The 23,640-nt window shown below is 40.4% G+C and overlaps 1 long non-coding RNA gene, 1 other non-coding gene and 1 pseudogene across 3 annotated transcripts; 2 read left to right on the forward strand and 1 right to left on the reverse strand.

The window, feature by feature from the left end:
* LOC148878019 (uncharacterized) lies at positions 1 to 757 on the forward strand. The gene is made up of 2 exons (XR_016100020.1): positions 1 to 333; positions 521 to 757. It is a non-coding gene; the product is annotated as an uncharacterized LOC148878019 (long non-coding RNA).
* Positions 758 to 4,764: 4,007 nt separating this feature from the next.
* LOC148878020 (calcium-binding protein KRP1 pseudogene) lies at positions 4,765 to 5,811 on the forward strand (annotated as a pseudogene). The gene has a single exon (XR_016100004.1). The product of XR_016100004.1 is annotated as a calcium-binding protein KRP1 pseudogene (transcript).
* A 643-nt stretch (positions 5,812 to 6,454) lies between these two features.
* Positions 6,455 to 6,534, reverse strand: TRNAL-UAG (transfer RNA leucine (anticodon UAG)). Its single transcript has one exon. It is a non-coding gene; the product is annotated as a tRNA-Leu (tRNA).
* Between the last annotated feature and the right edge of the window lie 17,106 nt (positions 6,535 to 23,640).

Genomic DNA, 23,640 nt, shown 5'->3' on the forward strand with positions numbered 1-23,640 from the left:
ACCCGATGCCGTCATGACGTTCTGCCCAAGCCTCACCGGGCTTTTCTCATGTGCACAGCCCAAGCCTTGTCGGTGTTCCGTCACGGCATTGTCACGAGCAGAGGGCTCATTTCCACCCGATGCCGTCACGGCGTTCCGCCCAAGCCTCGCCAGGTTTTTCTCATGTGCATAGCCCAAGCCTCATCGGCGTTCCGTCACGGCATTCTCACGAGCGGAGGGCTCAATCTTTCTGAAACTGTTTCCAATACTGAACCTGGAAGACCCTTGATTGTCTTGCTCTGTGCAAACGAAGAGTCCGACACCTCCTCCATGTCACGTGGAGACACAAAAATGGTATATTATTATTATTATTGTTATTATTATTATTAAATCTCATCAATGATTTAAAAAATGTTATCCAAGTGTATTTATCCCGATAAGTATATTTACTAGGGTAAAAAATAATAATAATAAATTCTTTAGGTCCAACGATCCAAAGAACAGAGAATGTTAAACTAATTAAGCTATCGTATTGGACCAGGTCGAGCCATGAAGCTGACCATGGATGCACCCAGTGATAGCCTTTGCAATGCCAGGTTGTGTGATTCACGATTAAACAACTATCCAGATCTTCCAACACCAACATAATCAAGTTCAAATTCAAACTAAACAAAAAAAAAAAAATTTAAAGTACAAACCCATTTGGGGGAGATCAATTCCCACCCAGCTTGTGATAAAAATAACATGTATATAATTTATATTATATTTAAATTATCAAGTACGTAAAATAATATAATATACTAAGTAATATAGGCCCAAAGTCCAGGCTGACCCAATCTGGGTCCACCGGCCCAGGCAAGCCCGGCCCATGGGAACCTGTAACTGAAGACCCAAGAAAGACGATGAGAATATCAAAGCAACTTCCACGACTACAAAGGTAATAAAATAATGAAGGTTTTTAAAATCGATTCGGACAATGAATCGTTCCAGGGTCTGATTTTTGGGTAAGATGGTTTGATTGTTTGAACTAAATAGATGGTCTGTTTAAACAAAACAATTAAAAAATTAAAAGAAAAAACATAAAATGGCTAAAAGCCATTAGACAATTCAAACGGTTTAAATAATTTGATCAATAGTTTATTGACCAAATCAACAGTTTTTTACTAAAAGATGATTATAAGGCAAAACGAAACCGGTCAAGTGACCGATTCCCGATTTTCCGATCTGGTTTTGACCACCTTTTGTCACATGCTACACGACGCACCCACACACCCAATATCAACAAACAAGAAATTTCATTGATAAACAAAAAAACAAATATAGATTGTTGGAAGCAGTTAGAGATGTGGATAAAGCCGGGGATCCACTCGTGACTTCTCCGCCTGCCTTTAAGAATTAAGACTGGGCAAGTGGGCATAGCCAAGCCCCACAAACAAATTCAATGTTTGGAATTCAGAAACACCACCAACATAATAATAAGTTATATACTGTTGTACGCAACTATTAGCGGTGGACGGTGGTTGTGGTTCATAGTTCATACTTGGCCTGGGCGTTGTTTTGTTGGACTTCAATGTTCAAAGATCAAACCCATTCATCACTAACACGCATCCCTCTTTTGCATGATACGACCCTCTCTGGATTCTGATAAAGACTTTAATTACCAATATCAGGTACCAGCCCCCTCCCCACCTCCACTTGTCCAGTGCATTTCCCTCGTCTTCTGACAAAGTCTTATTTTTTCAAATTTACCATTTTATCCTTCTTTGGTAGATCTGTTCATGGGTTAGGTAGACCGATGGATTGGCCTGGCCTTCGAACGGTTTTGAACACATATTTTAGATCATGGGCTTGACCTCGGGCCTAAAAGCCTGAGCCCAACTATGTTGCAAGTCGGGCTTAGGATTTGTCAAAAAAGTCCAACCTGGCCCAACTTATAGGTTAAACCAAAAACCTAGCCCTAAATATCCCAACCCCTCTCTTCTCGGTCATCTCTTTCTCTTAGTCTTAGTCGTCGAACCTCAATTCTCTCTTCTCAGTTTTCACATTCACAACCTCACACTCTCCTGTTACGGGGGTAGATCTACTGCGGAAGAAACCCGTGCAACATCCACGCCAAGCAGGCTAGGACAAGCCTTTTGTATGCTTAGGGCTAGGAGTTGCCTGATGAGATGGTTCCATCAAGGTCGGTAGCATTGGATCATGACCTCAAGTCACATGGTTGGGGCTCTCTACTGGCTTTGGCCGGTCCATGAGAGGCACTACTTACGTGCTAAAGGGGGAAGGCCATGATGTGAGGCGACTTGGCGCCGATGTGAAAGGTCTCCTTTATGCGATGATGTAGGCACCTGTGTGCCAATGATGATAGGCAACCGCTGGACCGGAACACACACATGCACTATGGGCAATGGGATAACTCTTTCAGCTTGGGCAAGGGACTGGCATGGTGAAGGGTCATGCTTAGGCCAGGCCCGCATGCCAAGCCTCCCTTGAGTGTCGGTCCATGCACTGTCCCCATGAGCATGTATGCACCCATGAGGAACCCTGGTAGCCATGCTAGCCATTAACCAGGGATGCCCCGCAAGGGATGTTGGTATAGGAATGCCAAGGTTAGGCACCCAAGGAGGTCGACCACCCCTCCTCAAAGTGTATGCTAAGCTTTTAGAGGTCTACCTAAAGATGACATCAATTCTCCCAAAAATCTTACAGGAAAAAATGATGATGGTGTCCCTTAACGTAAGCCTGCCAAGCGTAGGCAAGGCTAAGCCTATGTCAGACCGTGACAGGCTCCCCCACTCAATCCATTGTCGTCCTCGACAATGGCTCTTCTTGTGAATGAGCGTATGTGTCCTGTGCCATCCACTTGTGTGCCAGTTCCTAGGCTCACCTAGCCAACCCGGGTCTCGCCTATATTGGTGTCCATATATGGGGACGGAACCATTTCACCATGCCGATCTGCCTAGACTTCATCTCTTGTGTTGAGGTTACTCAAACCATGTGATGGCTATGCCGTTGAAAGTGTACGAGAAGGCCCTCGAAGAAATTTGAGTGTTTATGCTTCGCAGAGGTCCGCCCCATGTATTATCTTTATTCATGGCTCGATCGTCTCCATGGTAGCTTTTCAGTGGTGCTACCGAACACGATGTGATAAGTCTACTCCTGTTGTTGGCGGTGTGTGCTAGGTACCCTTTCACCATGTTGGCCTGTGGACTTCACCTCGCCGTGTGTAGGTTACTCAAACCTAGTCATGGCTTATGCTTTGTTAGCCCTCGAAACTACACTTCACCTCGCCAGTTCAGGTTACATCTTCGCTCCAAGGGGGCCCCAATGTGTGATGCCTCAAGGAGATTTGACTGCAATCTGCGCGAGTGTGGCAACTTTTTCGCATGATGTTGTCAAACATGCCCTCACCTTGTGATGTGTGTTGATGTTGCGAATGTTCTACCTTGTGATGAGCTGAGCATGTCCTCCGATGCCTTGCTAGTGTAGGGCTACCATGCTCCAACGGCCAGTGTACCCACATTCCTATCATTATGATATTGTGGCTTCCACCGAGGATCCATGATGCAAAACCACCACCTTAGTGATATTCCTTGGCCAACCGTCGACACCAACCAATTTTGGACTACTGTCCCCACCTTAGTAGTGCCTCAAACAAAGCTACAGAACAATGGTTCATCCATCATGAAACCAAAATATAGGCGCACTACCCACAAATCACTAAAATGAATAGCAACTGATGTCCGTGAGGAAGCATGGCACTCCCCCACTCAAACCACCGCAATATGCCTTCCATGAAAAGGCCCATGCGTCTGCCCCCACATGAGCACAACGACCAATGCGTCTGCCCCCGCAAGGGCGTTATTTTGGGGTCATTGGAATGGGGACACGATGAATGGCCTCTTGTCAGGCCTGATGTGTATGCTTTCTTGCTTGTACCTGAGTGGAAGTGTCTAGGGACCGCACCCCACGATGTGTTGCTTGTCGTGATGACCACTTCAACAGGATCTGTGCTGATATGCTCTGATACCAATTGTCACGGGGTAGATCTGCAGCGAAGGAAACCCGTGCAGCATTCAAGCCAAGGCAGGCCAGGACAAGCCTTTTGTATGCTTAGGGCTAGGAGTTGCCCGATTAGATGGCTCTACTAAGGTCAGTAGCACTAGATCATGACCTCTCTGTTCATGTCTTCTCAAGTGTTATCTTCTCTAACAAATGGACCAGCAGTTCTCACTTCTCATTCTTAGTTCCTTGTTCCCTCTCAATCATTTTTCTTCTTTGGCGATCTCCAACGAACATAGGCTAGGGGTTGCAGCCCTTCTTTTTCTCATTATTTTCTCTGGTGAATTTAGGCTAACACCTCAATGTGAACTCAACACCGACGAACACTCACGCAAATTCAACACCAGCAACATTTTTCTGTTAGGTCGGGCTTGAGCCTGAGCTTTGAGCTTTTTATTAAAGTCAAACTTGGGCCCAAATTATATACCTATTGGTCGGGCTAGGCTCGAACTCGGATCTAACAAAATCCTGTTTATGAAGAGTAAAAGCCCGACCCGACCCCTGCCCAGCTCGGCCCATAAACAGGTCTGTTCCTGGGCTGTAGTTTCAATCCAATTTCTTGGACAGAAGAATGAACTGCTGATTTGTACGCTTAGTCCATCCTTTTGACGGCTGGATTCATGCGGTGTTGACAGCTTCAATATGTCAAATACAAAAAAGCGTTATTGGTTATTTTGCCTTGTTCTTCAGGAAACTCGGAAGGTGTTGTTTCCGTAAATTCATCCGAAGTTGAAGGACGTTTTCGCAACGGGAAAGTGTCTATACACTAAGCAAGCAAATGAAATAGAAACAATAGAACAAAATTCCTTCCTTTTTATCTTTTTAGGTGACGATTCTGCCCGTAAGGACTTTCTTCGAAGGAGGAAAGCAACTGCAGAATCGACCGACTTCGATTTTCTCAATAATCGTACCTGGACTGCTTGGTTGGCTGGCATCCATCCATCGTCCATGACCAACAACGACTCTCCTTCCACGAACGACGAACCCCTTGTGCTTCAAGTGAACCCTCCTTCTCTATTTAAATCCCTCGCATTCATTCCTTTTCCTCTCGTACCAAAATCTCAATTCTCTTTCCTTTCTTTCTTACCCTTCTCCAAGCAAGCAAGAACCAGAAAGGAGTATCAAATGGAACAACGAAAGGCGGTCAATTTCGAAGATTTCTTGCCTATAATGGCCGACAAGTTGGGTGGGGAGGGATTGATCGGGGAGCTGTGTAACGGGTTTCAGTTGCTCATGGACCCTGATAAGGGACTCATCACTTTCGACAGCTTGAAGAGAAACTCTGCCCTTTTGGGGTTGCAAGGATTCACAGACGACGAGCTACGGAGCATGTTGAAGGAAGGGGATGTCGACGGCGATGGGGCTCTTAATCAGATGGAGTTCTGTGTCCTCATGTTCAGATTGAGTCCTGATCTGATGGAATCGTCTGAGATGTGGCTGGAACAAGTTCTCCAACAAGATTTTATGGATGTATAATTTTTTTTCGGTTCTCTCATTTTCCTCTTCTTTGCATTGCTCTGTTTTTCCTTTTCTTCATTTCTTCTTTTACGGGCACTGAGAAGAGTAGAAAATAAAAAAGAGAAAAACATTGTTTATACTTTATTTGATTGACGGATTACCAATTTACATGTGATGATGTTCATACCATTTTAGTGATTGAAATGGGATTTTTTTTTTTTTTTTGTCTTCCGTCTTTTCTTGGTTTTTACTTTTCCATTTCTTCTTTCTTCTTCGTTCTCCATGTATCTAAGAAATTCCATTATTTTTTGTCAACTTATTCTTCTCGGTGTGGGACTGCTGGGGTAAGAAAGAAATAGAAATTTTTTCTTTTACTGAAGGATAGCATTAAGACGATTCGAGAAAAGGGGCACGAGTTAAATGTTAGGATGTGACAAAACTAGAGTAATATGGTGGATCTTCGTGGGCCATAGCATTTATTTATTTATTTTTTTGAATGGCATTTATTTATTTATTTATTTACCTTCTTCAGGAATCATACCGTTTACTTCAATAATATGAGATTGACCTGGCCGAATAAATACACCAAAAAGATAATCCCATATGAATAAATCGATCCAAATCTGATCCATTTATATTCTGATCGAATATGGATTATCCTAATCCGATTTTATAAATGATATAATATGTTTATCAATTTTAGCCTAATTTATTAGTCGTATTTAACATCTAGAGTCGATTCTAAACTAAATAATCGAAATCGAATTTGTTAGTCGTATTCAAGATTTTCTTCAGATTTAAAAATTAACAAATCAAATTTGGGTAGAATTATCCTATTTCATCCGATCCATCATCTATGATCACGTGCAATACTAAAAAATATTCATTTATTTAATTGTTTAAATGGGTAGAGAAAATAAAAAATTGTAGGCAGAAGTTAAAGCAACAGGGTAGAATATGACAGCTGTGGGATTTGAACCCACGCCCTTTCGGACCAGAGCCTAAATCTGGCGCCTTAGACCACTCGGCCAAACTGTCGGTATTCTTGTTGCAGGTTTATTTTATGACATATTATAAATCTGTAATTCATAAGTTTCTCCGACTTATAATAAAGAAAATTTTGTGTATCCGGAATGAATGATGAGAACAAGTTATGTAATCGATAACCCTATGAAATTATCCTTTCCTTTTTTTTATTTTTTTAATATTTTTAATTAATAAATTTATTTTTAATGAAAAATTCTCTTATTAATTTTTTTTTAGCTCAGGGTCAGAATTCATAGGCCAAATTGTATTGCTAAGTCAAACTAATCAAACTAAACCGGTGTAGTTAGTATAAATTGGTAACTAAAACTAGAGGGTCGTACAATTTTTTGGTACTAAAATAACCCGACCCTTGAATTTCGATCGCATAGCAATTTTCAGGCCCTGGTTCATTTTATTCTCCGGCTTTTTTTATTCTCATAGGAAATTAGCAAAGTTGGGGAAAAACCTAATCCAAAACTTGAAGTTCACTTAAGACAAAGGAGATATTTTTAGAAATTAGTTCACATAATTTTCAAAAAATAGTGAATTTTTAATAAAATTTTAAAAAATAACTAAAAAATATTTTTGAAGAAATTACTATTTAAAAAAAACAAAAGCATGTTAATTAATAATGAAGTTAATAGTTTTTCTAATATTTATTTTCAATAAATATTTATAAAAATTTATATAGTAGATTTGGCAAACCAAACCAGATCAATCAAGATCAATTCAAATTCATAACTAAAAATATATATTTTCTTGACCCATTTTCTTGCTATATTGTTCAGAAAATTTCAGCATCAATAAAAATAGTGATGTATGGGGTCCAAAACGTCCCATGGAGGGAGAGATTTTATAATGATAATTTAAAATATTAGTTATAATTATAATAAGATTTTTAATTACTTATTAAATTTTATTAATTTAGTTTTCTTATTTGTCTTACTATATCATCTATGTTTTTCTCTTATTATTATTCTAGATACTTTTTTACTCATCTTATTTCAAGATTTAAATTTTAAACATTAGTATTTTAATACATAGATGAAAAATTAAATGCATATACTTGGAAGGTGGAGAGAGATAGAGAAAAATATGTTATGTTTGTACCTCGAATTCTTTGTGGCGACCCACTTTTTGGATCTGCTCCGAATTATTTTGAAAAAACCTGAAGGCAAAATTTCAAAGTGGTTTGTGGTGGATGCGTAGGGCTTGGGCCGTGGCGGTATGGACCTTATCCATATTCATCTTTTAGGTTTGAACCAAATACGAAAAGTTATATATTTCTGGGGGTTTTCTTTCTTGTATAAAGAGTCTTAGTCTTACTAGTAAAAGTGTACGTGCGCTGCACATGGCAATATCATGATGATGATGATAATAGTAAGCAACCAGGACTCATTGAACCATTAACCTATTTAACCAGGAAAATGGACTATGACTAAGACATTAATTCATTTTTTTTTTCTTTTTATTTAGTCATTTCTATCTTACTAACAATAATCCTTATTTTTCAAACATATTTTGTTTAATATGAAGAATATATAATATTAATGCATGTCCAAAATTTTCTATAAAATTTATAAGAAATTTTATATTTTTATTTTTAATTTATAAGATAATAAAAATTACTTATTTACCAAAAGGAAATGCAATTCCAATATACTGTTTGAATATTGGTTTTTAATATTGTGGTCAAGTCAATATATATATATATGTTATTTATTATTTATAATTTTTTATAAACTTCAATGAAAATAGTTGAAAAAATACTTATATTTTTTGTTTTTCTTTATTTTAACTATTATATTTTCTTTTCCTTTTAATAATTTATTATTATTTTTAAATTAAATCGGCTCATGTCAGATTCGGATATCCAACATATTGATCGGATTCAAATTTAGATCAATATTTATGAGATCCAATCAGATCTTTGGATTGAATCAAATTCAAATATACAATGATTCAAATCCAATCATTTTCATCATCAATAAAAGTAATTCTTCTTTTCACATTTATTTTTGCACATGGCAATACCAAATAATGATGATGATAATAATAATTAGTAACCAAAGGACCTTACTGGTTGAATCATTAACCTATTTAAATAGGAAAATGTACTATGATTAAGACATTAATTCATTTTTTTACTTTGTATTTTAATTTTTTCTATCTTTACTAACAATATAACTCTCATTTTTTCAAACGTATTTTTGTTTAATATGAAGAACATATAATATTAATATATGTTCAATTTTTTTATAAAATTTATAAAAAATTCTAGATATTATTTTTTTATTATTTAATTTATGAGATAATAAAAATTACTTATTTACCAAGAGGAAATGCAATTCCAATATATTGTTTGAATATTGGTTTTAATATTATGCTCAAATCAATTATTTATATTATAGTATTTATATTATTTATATATAATATATATGCTATTTATTATTTATTTATAAATATATTATTTATATTGTATTTTTGTAAACTTTTTATATGATGACAATAGTTGAAAAAAATACTTATATTTTTTGTTTTTTATTTCAATTTTTATATTTTTCTTTTTCTTTTAATAATTTATTACTTTTTAAAAAAATTAAATAGGATCGTATCAGATTCAAATGTCTGACATGTCTGAAGAGAGCGCTTGCTACCGGGAGGAGTCATCGAGGGTGATAGCGGAGAGGGAGCTCCTTTGCCAATAGGTCTAGAAATTAGAGTCCACGCTCCAGGATCAAATTCGGAACTTTGACGCCATGGTGGAGGCAGAGCGAGCTAAGGCGGTGTGGGACTTCGAGGACTCTTAGGAGTACTATGACCTCTAGGTGGAGTATGGCTCGAACTCCTACCGTTCGGGATTCAAACTCTGCCAATGGTTGGTTCGGAAGAAGTTCTCCGGGCTCAACCTTGAAGGCATAAAGATAAAGGGTCTGGACCTAGAAACGATGGACATGACGGAGGAGGAGGAGCCTGACTCTCCGTAGGATGACGAGGGCGTGGAGGTAGTGGAACCTTGAGGCTGGTAGTTCTTGTTTCTTCTTCTTGAATGAATTCTGAAGTGGTTGTTCCCAGGTGTCTAAACCCAGTTTTAAATATTTCTTTTTGGTGAACTCTCTTGGGCTGTTGGGCCCGATTTTTTCTTTGTTTTTGATGAACTTCACTTGGGCTGTTAGGCCCAATTTTTTGTTTTTTTTTTTTTTTGTTTTTAAGAACTAGTAATGAAATGTTTCTTTCTTCCGCTAAGTGTTGTGTGCTCTTTACTTTCTGCCGAAGCGACTTTATCACTCGATCTGTTAGAGCTACATACCCGAAGTAGGGTCTTTCGGTAATTGTTATCCCGAACTATTCCCCAATACTTGGGGTAGTTTTATAATGTTAGAGTTAAATCCCCTTAACGGGTTCAACTTGTATATCGAAGCGAGCCACGCATTAGAGGGTTCACTCGAGCTGCCCGTGCATTCAGTATTAATACTTAGCCTATGCCGATGAAGCGGTTAGGTCTTCATTAAATTGGCGTTTTAGCCCTTAGGTTGGGGGAGTGACTTATAGTCCACTCTCCTAGAGTTCGCCCATGCCATAGAGGCGATTGGGTCTTATGGTGCCAATGTCTTTGTTAGCTCGGCATTTTGGCCCTTACGCTTTTTTTATTTTTATTTTTATTTTATTTTGGGAGGGCAACTACAGTCTATCCCCTTCTAGAATTCGCCCATACCATAGAGGCGACTGGGTCTTTTCACGTCGAGGTCTTCCTTAGCTCGGCATTTTGGCCCTTAGGCTCTGGGAGTGACTCGTGATCTACTCAGTAATTTATAGGTAATATTGCCTTAAGTTCACAATATTTCATGCCCGAGGTACTTGTTTCCCTTCTAGGGTTTCGAGCTCGTATGTTCCTTCCTCGAGCACCCACTTTACTCGAAAGGGTCCTTCCCAATTTGGCCCGAGCTTACCAACACTAGCTTAGGCACCATAACTTTACGAAGGACTAGGTCGCCGACGCGGAGGTTCCAATTCTTGACCCTGGTGTTATAGTACCGAGCCACTCTTTGCTAGTAGATCGAGGTCCTAATATATGCGAGGTCCCATACTTCCTCAAGTAGGTCGAGGTTGGTGCGTAGCTCATCTTCATTTTCCTCGTCATCATACACTTCTAGACGTAGCGAGGGAATTTTGATCTTGGCTGGGATGACTGTTTCAGTGTCGTAGGTGAGGTTGAAGGGGGTCTCGCCTGTAGCGGTCTTCACTGTGGTCCGATAAGTCCATAGAACACTGGGTAGCTCATCTGTCCATAGTTCTTTAGCTCGGTCAAGGCGTGCCTTCAATCTCACGTCTTGGCACTAGTTTTGGAATTTAATGTCCTCGAACTGCTTATCGTTATCAGAGATCAGTACTCGAGTTAACCCGAAGCGTTATACTATATTTTTCCAGAAGAAGTTCTACACGTTCCGAGCTGTGATCGTTACGAGGGGTTCAACTTCTACCCACTTAGTGAAATAATCAACTGCTACCACTAAGAACCTCCTTTGGCCTATCGCTAGTGGAAACGGTCTGAGTATATCGATCCCCCATTGTGCGAATGGCCACGGGCTGGTGAGATACTTGAGGTCGGCAGTGGGCTGATGGTGGATGTTAGCGTGCTTCTGGAATTTGTCACGTCTTTTGACGAGCTCGGTCGCATCTGTCTTCATCGTTGGTCAGTAGTATCCCTGTCGTAGCGCTTTTTGGGCGAGGGCCCTGCCCCCAAGTGTCTGCCGCACAGATCCTCATGAGTGTCGCGGAGCACGAGCTCGACCTCGGAAGGTCGCAAGTAGCGCAGATAGGGGAGCATGTAAGACCTCCGGTACAGTCGTTCGTCTATTATGACGTATTTGGCTGCCTGACGGTCTACCCTTCTGGCGGCATTACGATCTGCAAGGAGGGTCCAGTGCAGTAGGAAGCTCGTGAGCGGATCAATCCAGCTCAGCTTTGCTTGAATGACAGGTGCGACCTCCTCTACCCCCCCGAGAATGGTAGGCCGAGGCAGGTTCTCTATGTACACGGTTCTCATGGTATTATCACTGGTGCTGGCTAACCTGGACAGGAAGTCGGCCTCAACATTCTTTGATCTTGGGATTTGCTTGATGAAATGTGACTGAAAGTTGAGCAGAGCCTTTCTTACTTTGGCTAAGTAGGCGATCATGGTTGGGTTGTGAGGTTCGTATTCGCTTGTGACTTGATTGACCAAGAGCTGGGAATCACTACAGATGATGATATGCTTGGCTTTCACTTACTTGGCTAGAGCCAGCTTGACTATTAACGCCTCATACTCTGCTTCATTGTTGGATTTCGTGAACTCGAAGCGTAGTGCGTACTCCAATTTTGTACCGCTTGGGCCGTACAGAACGATTTTGGCTCCGCTGCCCTACTGGTTTGATGAACCATCTACGTGAAGGATCTAGGGCTCCTCATCCCAGCTTGCGCTTGGCCTAACTAGGAGAGATGTCGCACTGGTTGCTACCTCACGGTGCTCGTGCTCAACCGGCCTAGGAACTTCGGGCTCACCCGAGTTGGGGGCCTTGTGCATGACCAGCCTGAGGACTTCGGAGCTGAAAGTGCATTCCGCGATGAAGTCTGCTAAGGCTTGGGCCTTGATAGCAGTTTGTGGCTTGTATTGGAGGTCATACTCGCTGAGCTCAACGGTCCACTTTGTCAGTTTACCGGAGACCTCGGGCTTGAGCAGAACTTGCCTCAGAGGTTTGTTGGTGAGGACGATGACAGTGTGAGCTTGGAAGTTCGGACGAAGCTTCCGGGCTGCAATAACTAGTGCATAGGCAAGCTTTTCTATCTTTGGATATCTTGTCTCTGCTCCCTACAACACTTTACTAACATAGTAGATAGGTCGTTGGACCCAATCTACCTCTTTTATCAGTACCGAGCTGACCACCTCGTCACTTGCCAAGAAGTACAACTCCAAAACATCGCCCTCCTCGGGTCGGGTTAAAATGGGTATATTAGAGAGGTACTTTTTGAGCTCGTCGAACGCGAGCTGGCACTCTTCGGTCCATTCAAAACCTTTGCTTTTAATTGCCTTAAAGAAAGGCAGGCAGCGGTCTGCCGACTTGGACATGAAGCGGCTTAGAGCAGCTATTCGGCCATTCAGCCTTTGAACCTCCTTCAGTTTTTGGGGTGGTCTCATGTCCAAGATGGCCTTTATTTTATCTGAGTTGGCCTCAATGCCATGCCGGTTGATGATGTACCCTAGGAATTTACCCGAGATGACACCGAAGACACACTTATTCGAGTTCAGTTTCATGTTAAATTTACACAGAATTTCAAAAACTGAATGCAAATCTTGTATTAATCCATGCGAAAATTGGGTTTTGACAACCATGTTGTCTACATAACATTCTATTTTTTTGCTAATAAATGGCTCAAATAATTTATTTACAAGTCTCTAAAAGGTTGCCCCGACATTTTTTAGCCCAAAGGGCATGACCTTGTAACAGTACAGGCCGAGCTCGGTTATGAAGGCAGTCTTTTCTTCGTTAGTTGGGTCAATCCTGATCTAGTTGTAGACCGAATAGGCGTCTAGCAAACTCAACAACTCATGCCCTGAGGTCACATCCACCAGACGATAGATCCTGGGGAGTGGGAAGCAGTCCTTTAGGCAAACTCGGTTTAGGTTGGTGTAGTCAACGCACATGCGCCATTTACCGTTAGCCTTTTTTACCAAAATGGGGTTGGCCACTCAACTCGGGTAATGGACTTCCCTAATAAAGTCAGCTACGAGGAGCTTCTTGACCTCCTCGTTGACGTCCCTCCATCGCTCTGGGGCTAAGTTGCGTTTCTTCTGTCTAACGGGCCTAACTACAAGATCAATATTAAGCTTGTGAGTTATGATGCTAGGGTCTATGCCGGGCATCTCTGCCGCGGACCATGCAAAAACATCCAAATTTTCAAGTAAGAAGCTTACCAGTTGAGATCACAGAGTTTCCTCAATGGAAGTGCCGATCTGAAGTGTTCGAGCCGGGTTCTCCGTCGATGTCGGGATGGAGGTAGTCTCTTCCATGGGTGCAGCTCGCTCCTCGCATTGCTCCGTAGGTCGCTCCAACTCAAGGTCGTCGGCCACCTTGGCTTTCCCTTTGAGGGCGGCGACGTAGCACTTGCGAGACTCAAGCTGGTCACCTCACGAATCCCAATTTCGAAGTCCGTGGGAACTTCATTACCAAATAGTAAGTGGAGACCACTGCACGTAGGGAATGGGTGATTGGTCGTCCTACTATGGCGTTGTACCGGGAGGGGGTTGCGACCACTAAGAAGTTGTGGTTGAGCCTCACTATGATATGATAGGTTCCGAATTCCATAGGTACTGTAATCCTTCCCAGGGGCTTGACTTCCTCTTCGTTGAAGCCTACCAGGGGAGTATTTGTGGGCTTCAGGTCGCTTTCTTGGAGCCGGAGTTTGTCAAATGCTGCTTTGAAAAGGATATCTGTCGAGTTGCCAGAGTCGATGAGGACACGCCTGACTTCAAAGTCGTTAATCTTTACCTTTATAACGAGCGCATCATCATGGGGGTAGTGGACCCCGTGCGCATCATCCTTTGTGAAGAAGATTGGGTCCTCCATTCTTGGCTGCTTTGGGGGATTCTGCTCTTCCTTGGCTGCCTCGCCAGCTGATGTTCGAGCTGCAGCTGAGGTACAACCCGCAACGACCGAACCTCTAACAATCACGTGGATAGTCCCCCGAATTGGTCTCTCTTCAGGGGCTGCCTCAGTGGTTGTTCTGCCTGCCTGCTGGATTTGGGAGCATCTCTACTCTACTCCCCCTGCCGACCTGTTTTATTATTATTATTATTTTATACAAAATTTCTCAAGTATCCACGACGGATGAGCTCCTCTATCTCATTGCGGAGGTTTTTACAATTTTTAGTGCTATGACCGTGGTCTTTATGGAAATTACAATACAAATTCTTATTTCTTACACTAGGATCTGTCTTCAGCCGAGATGGCCACTTCACATACGGGGTGTCCTTGATCGCCATAAGGATCTCGGCCCGCTTCACGTTCAGGGGGGTATAGTCCGCTCTTTCGGCTGGCGGAGATTGGAAAGGCTGACTCGGCCTTGCCCCTTGAGCTGGGTCCTTCTTCTTCTTGCTATCACCTTGAGTTGAGGACTTTGTTTCCCTTTTTCTTTTCTTAAGGGCCTATTCACCTTTCTGGTTGATCTCCTCCTCCATCCCTATAAACTGATCCGCGAGCTTGAGGTAATGCCTCAAGCTCATTGAACCGCTTGAATTCTTTGTGGGTAATGCCTCGCTTGGTCGCAGTGAGCCGAACTGCAGGGTCCAGGTCAGGTATTTGCAAACAAGTGTCATTGAACTGCTTGATATAACTTCGAATGGACTCCCCTTCCTTCTGGACTATGCCAAGGAGGCTCTTATGAGTTCTCAGGCACCTCTTGCTGATGACGAAATGGGAAGTGAAGACTTGCATGAACTACGCCCAGTTTCTTATCGATCTGGGTACAAGGTTTCGGTACAATGTGCGGGCCACTCCTTTGAAGGTGGTGGAGAAAGCCACGCACATGTAGGATTCACTGGCCCTTGCCAGGTGCATCTGGGACTGGAAGACATCAACATGGTCATTCGGATTGAAGGATCCGTCATACTTATCTAGGGGAGGAAGCTTAAAGTCCTTTGGCATAGGAACAACAAGAAGTTTTGGAGACGGGGGGAGGGAACTGAAAGGAGAGGAGTTGCTTTTACGTCACCTGAGCTTACCTCCTCCGTACCCTTGAGCTCAGGCAGGACACGAGTGGCAGTTCGGCGAGCTTGTTGATGCCTCCGCTGCTGCTTCCCCGACTCAGCGTTGGTGCTGCTTGATTTAGTATTACTGAGCTCGATGGGCTCGGACTGCTGATGATAGCTGCGAACCGAAGGTCCTTGCCTGTAATCTGTGGCTAGGACCTCAAACTGGTTTTCAGCAAGCGAGAGCTCGAATTGAGAGTGCTGAGGCGACGTGGGCTTGATCGGCTAGGAGGCCCCCAACCTGCCTGTGGGCTGCAAGGCGGGGGTGACTGGTCTCTCCTTCCTACCGTGGGATGAGGCTTGGCTCTTGGAAGGATTCTGGGTTTGAGAGGCCTCTTCCCGGCGAGGACGTTCGCTCTGACGGGTGGGCATGGCTTGCTTCGTGGCCATGCATTGAATATCTTAAATTCATTGAATATCTTAAAATTACCTATTTTCAACTCATTTAATATCAATAACCCATTACCCTATTTGCTCTCATTTTTTATCAATAAATTTAAATTTGGAGAGGTAAATTTTGCCCTCAAAAAATTTCAAAAATATTTTTGAGACTATTCATGTTTTTTGAGTAGTATAGATTTTTTTGTAAAGTTTGTTACTTTTGTAAACTTTGCCTCAATTGACAATGTCCAATGCATCGCATGGGGCCATACTAGTGGTTAAGATAAGCTAGGGAGATTAGGGGAAAGTCATATGCTAAGAGAGTAGTACGTTCTCAATAGCTTTAGCTAGTACTCTCTTCATTAATATGGGCTCAATCAATATATAGATTCTTTTATGAATGTTGGGTTTGCTCGGATGGATACAAACTGTACACAAATATCTCTAATTAGATGGGATTATTGACTCTTAACCGATAACTGCTCTCGTGAACCAAGCTGATAAAAAAAGAGATGGTCAAAATAGATACACTTTTTTCCTTCCATTATTTTTTTTATTGTATTATTATTTATTTGGTTCTTATGTCTACACAACAAGGAACAACCTACCTCTCAAATCGAAAACCTCCCAACCCTGGTGGTTGCGGGGGGATTTGATCCTGTAACCAATTAAAAACCCCACCATCTAGGCTACTCTTTGTTCTACCCCATGCAACAAAGTTATTTTTCAATTAGAGTAGTATGCAACAAATGTATTATTTCATCTTTTTCCATAGTTCAATAAAACCATAAGAGTAGCTATGCCAAATTATATTTTACATATCAGTGCCAAGAGGTTCTAAAAATGCGAAATATGGTCTTAAATCGAGTTTTTTTGGCTTGAAAATAAATAGGTAAATTACAAGTAACTTCCCTTATTTTGCAAGATCTGACACTCAGTCCCCTGTATTATGTTTTATTGCATATACTCCCCTATATTTTATATAGTATTGAATTCCCTTGATGATATTGTTAATGAGAAGTGAAAAATTACTTTACCAATTAAACTAGTTTTGACCAATCAACAACTCCCCTCCCCCCCATAATGAATTTTGATGAATACAACCTGATTGTTTACCACTTCTATGATACACCTTGATTGGTTATTAATTTTCCGGTATCATTCATGAGCCCTTGTTGGAGTATCATTTTTATGCATTTCAAGCCAAAATGTAAACAAGGTGATGTTTGATTTTGGTCAATGGTAGATGTCATGTTTTACCATATGAAAATTCTTTTTTTATAAGATAGGAAGGAAACAAAAGCAACTAACACATGAAAAACAAACAAACTTTGTTGCTTAGTAAAATAACCCCAAGCATAAAAACACAAACGTAACTAAGAGATGATCTTCAACCTTGGATTAGAGAAAGATAAGGAATGGCCCAACCTAGTCAGGCGATCCGCTACAAAGTTTGCTTCCCTTAACGCATGAGAATAGAAGATGTTGAGTTCAGAACTGGTTTGAAGATGTCGACATTCATTGATGAAGTTGCATATGTTCCATGGAGGCACCAGACAATCACGAAGGCAGTCAATGATAATGCTAGACTCCCCTTCTATGGTATATTTATACTGAGGGAATTTGGTTGCAATGAGATGAGCTTCGAGAGCTGCAGATGCTTCAGCCTCATTTATCGAACACTCTCCAATATTCCTACAAGTCACCCATAAGGTCTGACCCCATTCATCACTTAATATGGCTCCAACAGCTGAGATGCCATCTGGGTTTCTGGAAGCATCAAAACTAATCTTGACTAGACCATTACCTGGCTAGGTCCATCTGATTAGTTCATCTTTGTTCCCCTTTAAGGCAATTGAGGATATTCGGTGACATGCACTTAAGTATTCTTCGAAATCTCTTTTTACTTTGATAATGATCTGATCAATGGGAAGGCTTTTGTTATTAAAAATCTTGTTGTTTCGCCTTTTCCATATACGCCACATGATTATGCTTGCTGAGCTTGGAATTATACTTTGAGTCAAAACTTATGATACTGTCCCACCAAAGCTCTAAGTTTTTTTTTTTTTTTTTCTAGATTGAGCTTGGAATTATCTTGTTGTTTTGCCATATTTGTTTAACTTCTTCACAGTTGTGAAGAAAGTGTTTTAAGTCTTCTTCATTTCCATGGAATGGTCAGTCTACATTATCAACAAGGCCTAGTGTTTTTAGCCTCGATTTTGTTAACAATTTGTTCTTTAGAACTAAGAATATGAAATAGTGAATTTTTTTTGCGGGGGGGAGAGTGTTTCTGGTCTCCAAATTTTGCTTAATCTCTTAACTCTCACATTATCATTTAAAGTGCCTTCTAGGAAGGTGTAATCCGATTTGATGGAATACCCACCATTTGGATTAGATTTCTAGATTATCATATCATCTATATCTCTTGAGGGAATTGAGGTTGCACAAATTTGGTCCCACTGAGGGCGTACCTTGCTTAAAATCTTTTCCTTATCCCAAGTTTTTGAATTAGGATAAACTCACTATCTTTATTCTAATGGTTAGTTTTAGAGTATGAATCCTCATTCACTAACGCTCTTTTCCCAAACCACTTGTCTGCCAAAAAATTTATGGATTTTCCATTTCCTAACTTCCACCAAACCCCTTTCTCTAGAATGTCTCAAAATTGGATGATGCTACTCCAAGCCCAAGAAATTGACTTTTTTTTTTCTTTAATTTGCTAGAAATCTCTATTTTTAATGTATTTATTTTTCATTATTTAGACCCATAGATTTTCAAATTGCATAAGTATCTTCCAGCCCACTTTAGCAATACTAGTTTCATTTATCCATTTGAGGTCTTTTAAACCCCATCCCTCATTTCTTTTTGATTGACATACTAAATCCCATTTAACAAGACTGAGACCTCTACTATCTCCTTTGTTCCATAAAAAAAATCTTTTGTTTCCTTTCAATATTCTCTATTACATTCTTGGGGAATTTAAATACTCATTAAATATTGAGGCATCATACAAATAGAAGATCTAAGTAAGGTAACTCTTCCTGCAATTGACAAAGTACTTCTCTTCCATCCCGCAAATTCCTTATCTATACTTTCCTCTACATTCTTGAAAGTCTCTTTTGCCACTCTACCCTTTATGATGGGAGCACCCAAGTATTTTTTTTTTTTTCCTTTCCACCGGGATTTTCAATATCCTTGGAATCACCCTTCTAAATCTGTTATGGGTATTGGAGGAAAAGAATATGGTAGATTTTGAAAAGTTTGGGCATTGTCCAGATGCCTCCGCATATAATTCTATAATTTCCTCTGTTCTAGCATTATTGTTTAGATCTGCCTTAGCAAATTTACTACAGCCATTTGCGAATTGTAAGATAGGAATATTAAGCCCATTTCTAGAAGCCTTGAAGCCTAGTTGAGATTCTCTTCCCAAATTTTTATTGCAAATCATATTGCATAACGCTTTGCTGCATATGATAAAGATATACAGAAAGAGAGGGTCTCCCTTTCTAATGCCCCTTCTCGGTTTGAAGTTTTGTTAGGGATCTATTAATGAGGATTTGATATGAAACAATAGTTATACATTGCATGATCCAGTTTATCCACTTATGGTGAAAATCCATTTTTTTAAGACTTCCTTTATGAATTTCTGTTCAAATTTGTCATAAGCTTTTTCCATGTCTATTTTACATGCCATTAGATCATTTTTTCCCCTCTTTTTCTTCATTGTGGGGCAATTATATCTCCAAGGAACAGTTTTAGTCTATTTATCATTATTTTTGCTATGATTTTATAAATTAGGTTGGAGAGGCTAATCGATCTAAATTTATCAACCATGTCAAGGTTGTCAAATTTTGGGATAAGTGCATGAATGTTTTGTTAATGCCACCTATCTAAATGAAAAAAAAGCTTTAACTGTGTCTTCAATTGAGTTGTCAATAATTGACCACTACTTTTTGAAAAAGTACACGTTCAGCTCATCTGGTCCCAAAGATTTTGAGTCACCTATAGATTGAACCACATTACAAATTTCTTCAGAGGCTCTAGTTAGAATATTATTTTAACTTTCATTTATTCTTCTTTCCAACCCCTTTAGAGACTGATTCATATTGTTTGTATGCCCTCATTGAAACCTCTCCATAAGCTTATTCATAAATATCCTTTATTTCCTTTAGTTCTTCAAAGATGTTGCCATTGCTATCCTTTATTTTCAAAATTCTATTTCTATTTCTTCTAATGATGAAAAAATTTTGTGTTTTTTCCCACTTTTCAACCATTCTACTCTCGATTTTTGGGCCTAGAATATTTCTCACTTTAAGAATTTTATTTAACTAAATATCTGCCACTAACAAACCATGGGCCTTCTTCTTACACATAATTATAATCATCCTTAGATTCAAAAGTAATGAGGAAGAAGCCATTACCTATACTCTAGATGTCCACATGTTGTTGGAGCTTCACATTGTGGCTACTTTGGTTGTTATGACTTCTACAGATACTGGTTAGCATGCATGCATGTTCCCATTAAGTGTATTCCTCGTTCTCATCCTCATTATCGCATAAGAGATAAAAATTCGCGCTCTCAGCCCACTTCCACGAGTCTTTGTTGATCTATTTGTTAATCTTTTCCTCTACCTTAATTCTTTAAGCTTCCCTGAGAAAGCGGCCTCCCAGGTTTCTCCTCACCTTACTTGAGTTACTTGATTCAGCCATGTTGATTTTTAAGATCTCGTACAAATTTTTGGATAGATTTCACCACTTTGAGCAATGGGATTCACACGAACCACCAGATTACACTCTTCACTCTTTATAATCTCTGCATTGAGTTCATTTAAGACCATTGGTTAGCCATTGTTAGCCTCAGAAGTCTTAGTATAGACTTTTATTGGTTGATTACCAATAATGAGGGATTCTCTGGTTGGCTCTATATTGAAGGCTAAGGAAGAAAATCTTTTCTTTATTGGCAATAAAGCATAATCCCATGATAATCCTCCTCGACCACGGTGGTCTCTTAGCCTTTGATGAGAGTTCAGATCTGCGCCCCACAGAGAGGTCCCCCACAATGCCCCACAGTACATCCCCGCCATGTAATGGGAACATCTCTCAAGGATGACATCATCATTTTTAGTATTATCATCAGGAAATGTTCCTAATACATAGTGGCGATGTACTGTCTGAAGGGATAGGAAATCCATCACATGGACGCCCAAATATTGCGAAATAAGGGGGTAAATTTCAAAAATTTTTCTCTCCCTTCAACTAGGAATTGAATTCTCTATTTAAAAAATCATATTTTCAATGACCATTCTTGAACCATAAACTAAACTAGATCTGAACCAAAAGGAGTAGGGAGAGATAATGCCTGATACAGAGAAATAATATCTCTCAATGGAGGTGTTCACGCCCAAGGAAGGATCCAAAATCTGCTCCCACTGAAAATGGCGCAGTGCAGGGTGGAGCAGAATCAGTAGTGTTCTTCCAAAAGAACTTGATTCTTCTCAAGAATCACTTGGACAGCTTGTGAATACAACTCCCACCAATCTTTTCTCCAAAAGATTGGAATCAAGATCCAATCTTGATTTCTCCCAAGAACTGGAGATCGAACTGCTGTAGGCGGCAGCTACAGGAAGGAGGCGGCAAGAGAGTATTTGCAGGGTGCAAAATTCTCTCTTCAGTGATTTCAGCTCTGAAGACAAGACTATTTGTTGCTTGTGATTGATTTTTAAAGGTTTCCGCCCCCTCTTCCTTTTATAGACTTAAAGGGATAAGCTCCTAATCCCATTAGGAGTTGCTAACCCAAGTCATATCTGGATTAGAAGTCCCTTTAAGATAAGTGATAACCCTTATCTTATCTACAGATTAGATCAGCCATCTCCTAATCTAACTAGAAAGTTTCCAGATCTAAATCTTATTCAGATCTTGGACTCTCTAAGTGGATAGGGTGTGGGCCCAATCCTATCAGCTGATCTTATCTCAGAATTCGCCCCTTAAGTGACTAATCAAATTAGCCCAGTTCAAAATGGGCTTAAGGCCCATTTAGGGTTATGTATTCATTTAGCCTTCCAAACTGCTACCCAGTTGGGCTTCCTTGTATGGCGTGGGACCCAAACATTGATCTACACATCAGCCATATGGGTTCAGCCCAGCCTTTGTTACAAGGCCTGGTTGAATACACTGTTATGGACAGTGCACCCCCTGAAACCCATCAAATGGACTCTATGGGCCCAACACTTACCCTAAGTGGTCATTGGGCCAAGCCACCTTGTAATACACAGGGATTGTGGGCAGATGCAAGATTAGCCCATCAGGTATTATCCTCAATGGTCTTACACTTAACCTCTCAGCCCATAATGATCATACACTGCTCGACAAGAGAGGACCTCTCCCTCGACTGCAAGGAGCAGTGTTGCACTCTCTCTAGTATGGATCCCGGGAATTAAAGCCTTTTTGCAAATCATTTTGAAACCACAATTTATATACTTTTATATCTCATATAAAATATATTTTGCAAAATAAATCTCAATGATTGAAATCGGCTGCCGGCAGTCTTGGTTTCCATCAGTGAGAGTGCATCCCCGATCATTACCTTTGTCCGACAAAGGGGCTGATCCTGTCATTATGATCACCCACTCAGATGAATTCTCAGACTGTCCCAACATACCTAGGTTTTGAACCCCGCTAAGGATCTCACTGATTGGTACATCAAAGACAGCCCAATTCGACACCTAGTGCAGTATCATAATCGAGTCTAGGGGTCGGGTGTAACTTTCCAGTTTTGCCCATCAATCTCTAAGGTCTAGGGAAATACTGGAAATCTGGTCCAGTTCAAAGATTCAATTAATCCCACACTGTATGTGCCTAGGGTATCACCCCGGTAGCTGAGACAAGCCACCCCAACCGACTTGGTGGCACCATAGTGTCAGCCTTGTCAGGATAGATCTCCCCAGACCGACCCACTGGCTGTGAATATTCTAAACTAACACGAGTCTCATTAAGTGTCCAATTTAAGGGTATTACACAGAAACATACCAAGGGAACATGAATCAAATATGCACTTTTATTCATTTACAAAAATACATCATTTTAATTGAAGCTAAGGGCATACAAAACTGTCTAGCAGTGGGACATTGTGGCATTGTGGGGCGCCCTCTTGTGGGGCATAGATTTGAACTTCTTTGATGATTCATTTTTATCTCAGTGCCTCCAACCACATGCTCCTTCCCTTCATTTGAAACCTCCATTTCTTTAAATTCTCGATATCTCCTACATAATCCTTTATATCCCATGGTAGAATTATTTTTGAAACCATGAATTCTCTTCTTCGAATTAACCATACTGGTATTAATGATTTTCTTGTCAACTAGGTTGTCTTCTTTGGGAATGCTTCCAGTGCTTTCTTTCATGTCTCGAGTTGCTGTTTCACGCATACACATTTTCATTTGGCTTCATTTACTTTCAAAGGTATCCTATTTGGTCTTTTTAATTGCAAGAAAATTTTGACCCAATCCATTCCATAAAAAGCAATAGATTCATCTTGTATTCCTGCGACTGTTGAAGCCTTGGATGGCGTACATGCAATGATTTTTTCATGAATACCATTTGGACAAACTAGATCTTTTGTTTAATTTGATGCATCACTTGGATGAATGGGATTAATTCATTGACTTTAGGTTGAATCCAGTTTGATGATTTTGCCCCTTCGTCATTTTAAAATATGAAATGAAGAAGATAAGGACAAAATCATCTAAAAGGATAGTTTGGGCATTTAAAAATGCCCCAAACTAAATCATCAAGAAAACTCTATTCTCTTGATAGAATGAATGCTCGGGGGCCAGGCCGGGTTTAGGATGGGCTTTGCCTCTTTATAAACAAAAAATCACCAGGCCCAAGCTCGAGCCTATATAAAAACTTGAAGCCCGACTTTGATATGTATTTTATAATATATTAATTATATT

This window comes from Nelumbo lutea, chromosome 1 (genome assembly GCF_056320005.1).
Source record: "Nelumbo lutea isolate HS-2025 chromosome 1, American lotus-T2T, whole genome shotgun sequence".
In the NCBI taxonomy this organism is placed as follows: domain Eukaryota; kingdom Viridiplantae; phylum Streptophyta; class Magnoliopsida; order Proteales; family Nelumbonaceae; genus Nelumbo; species Nelumbo lutea.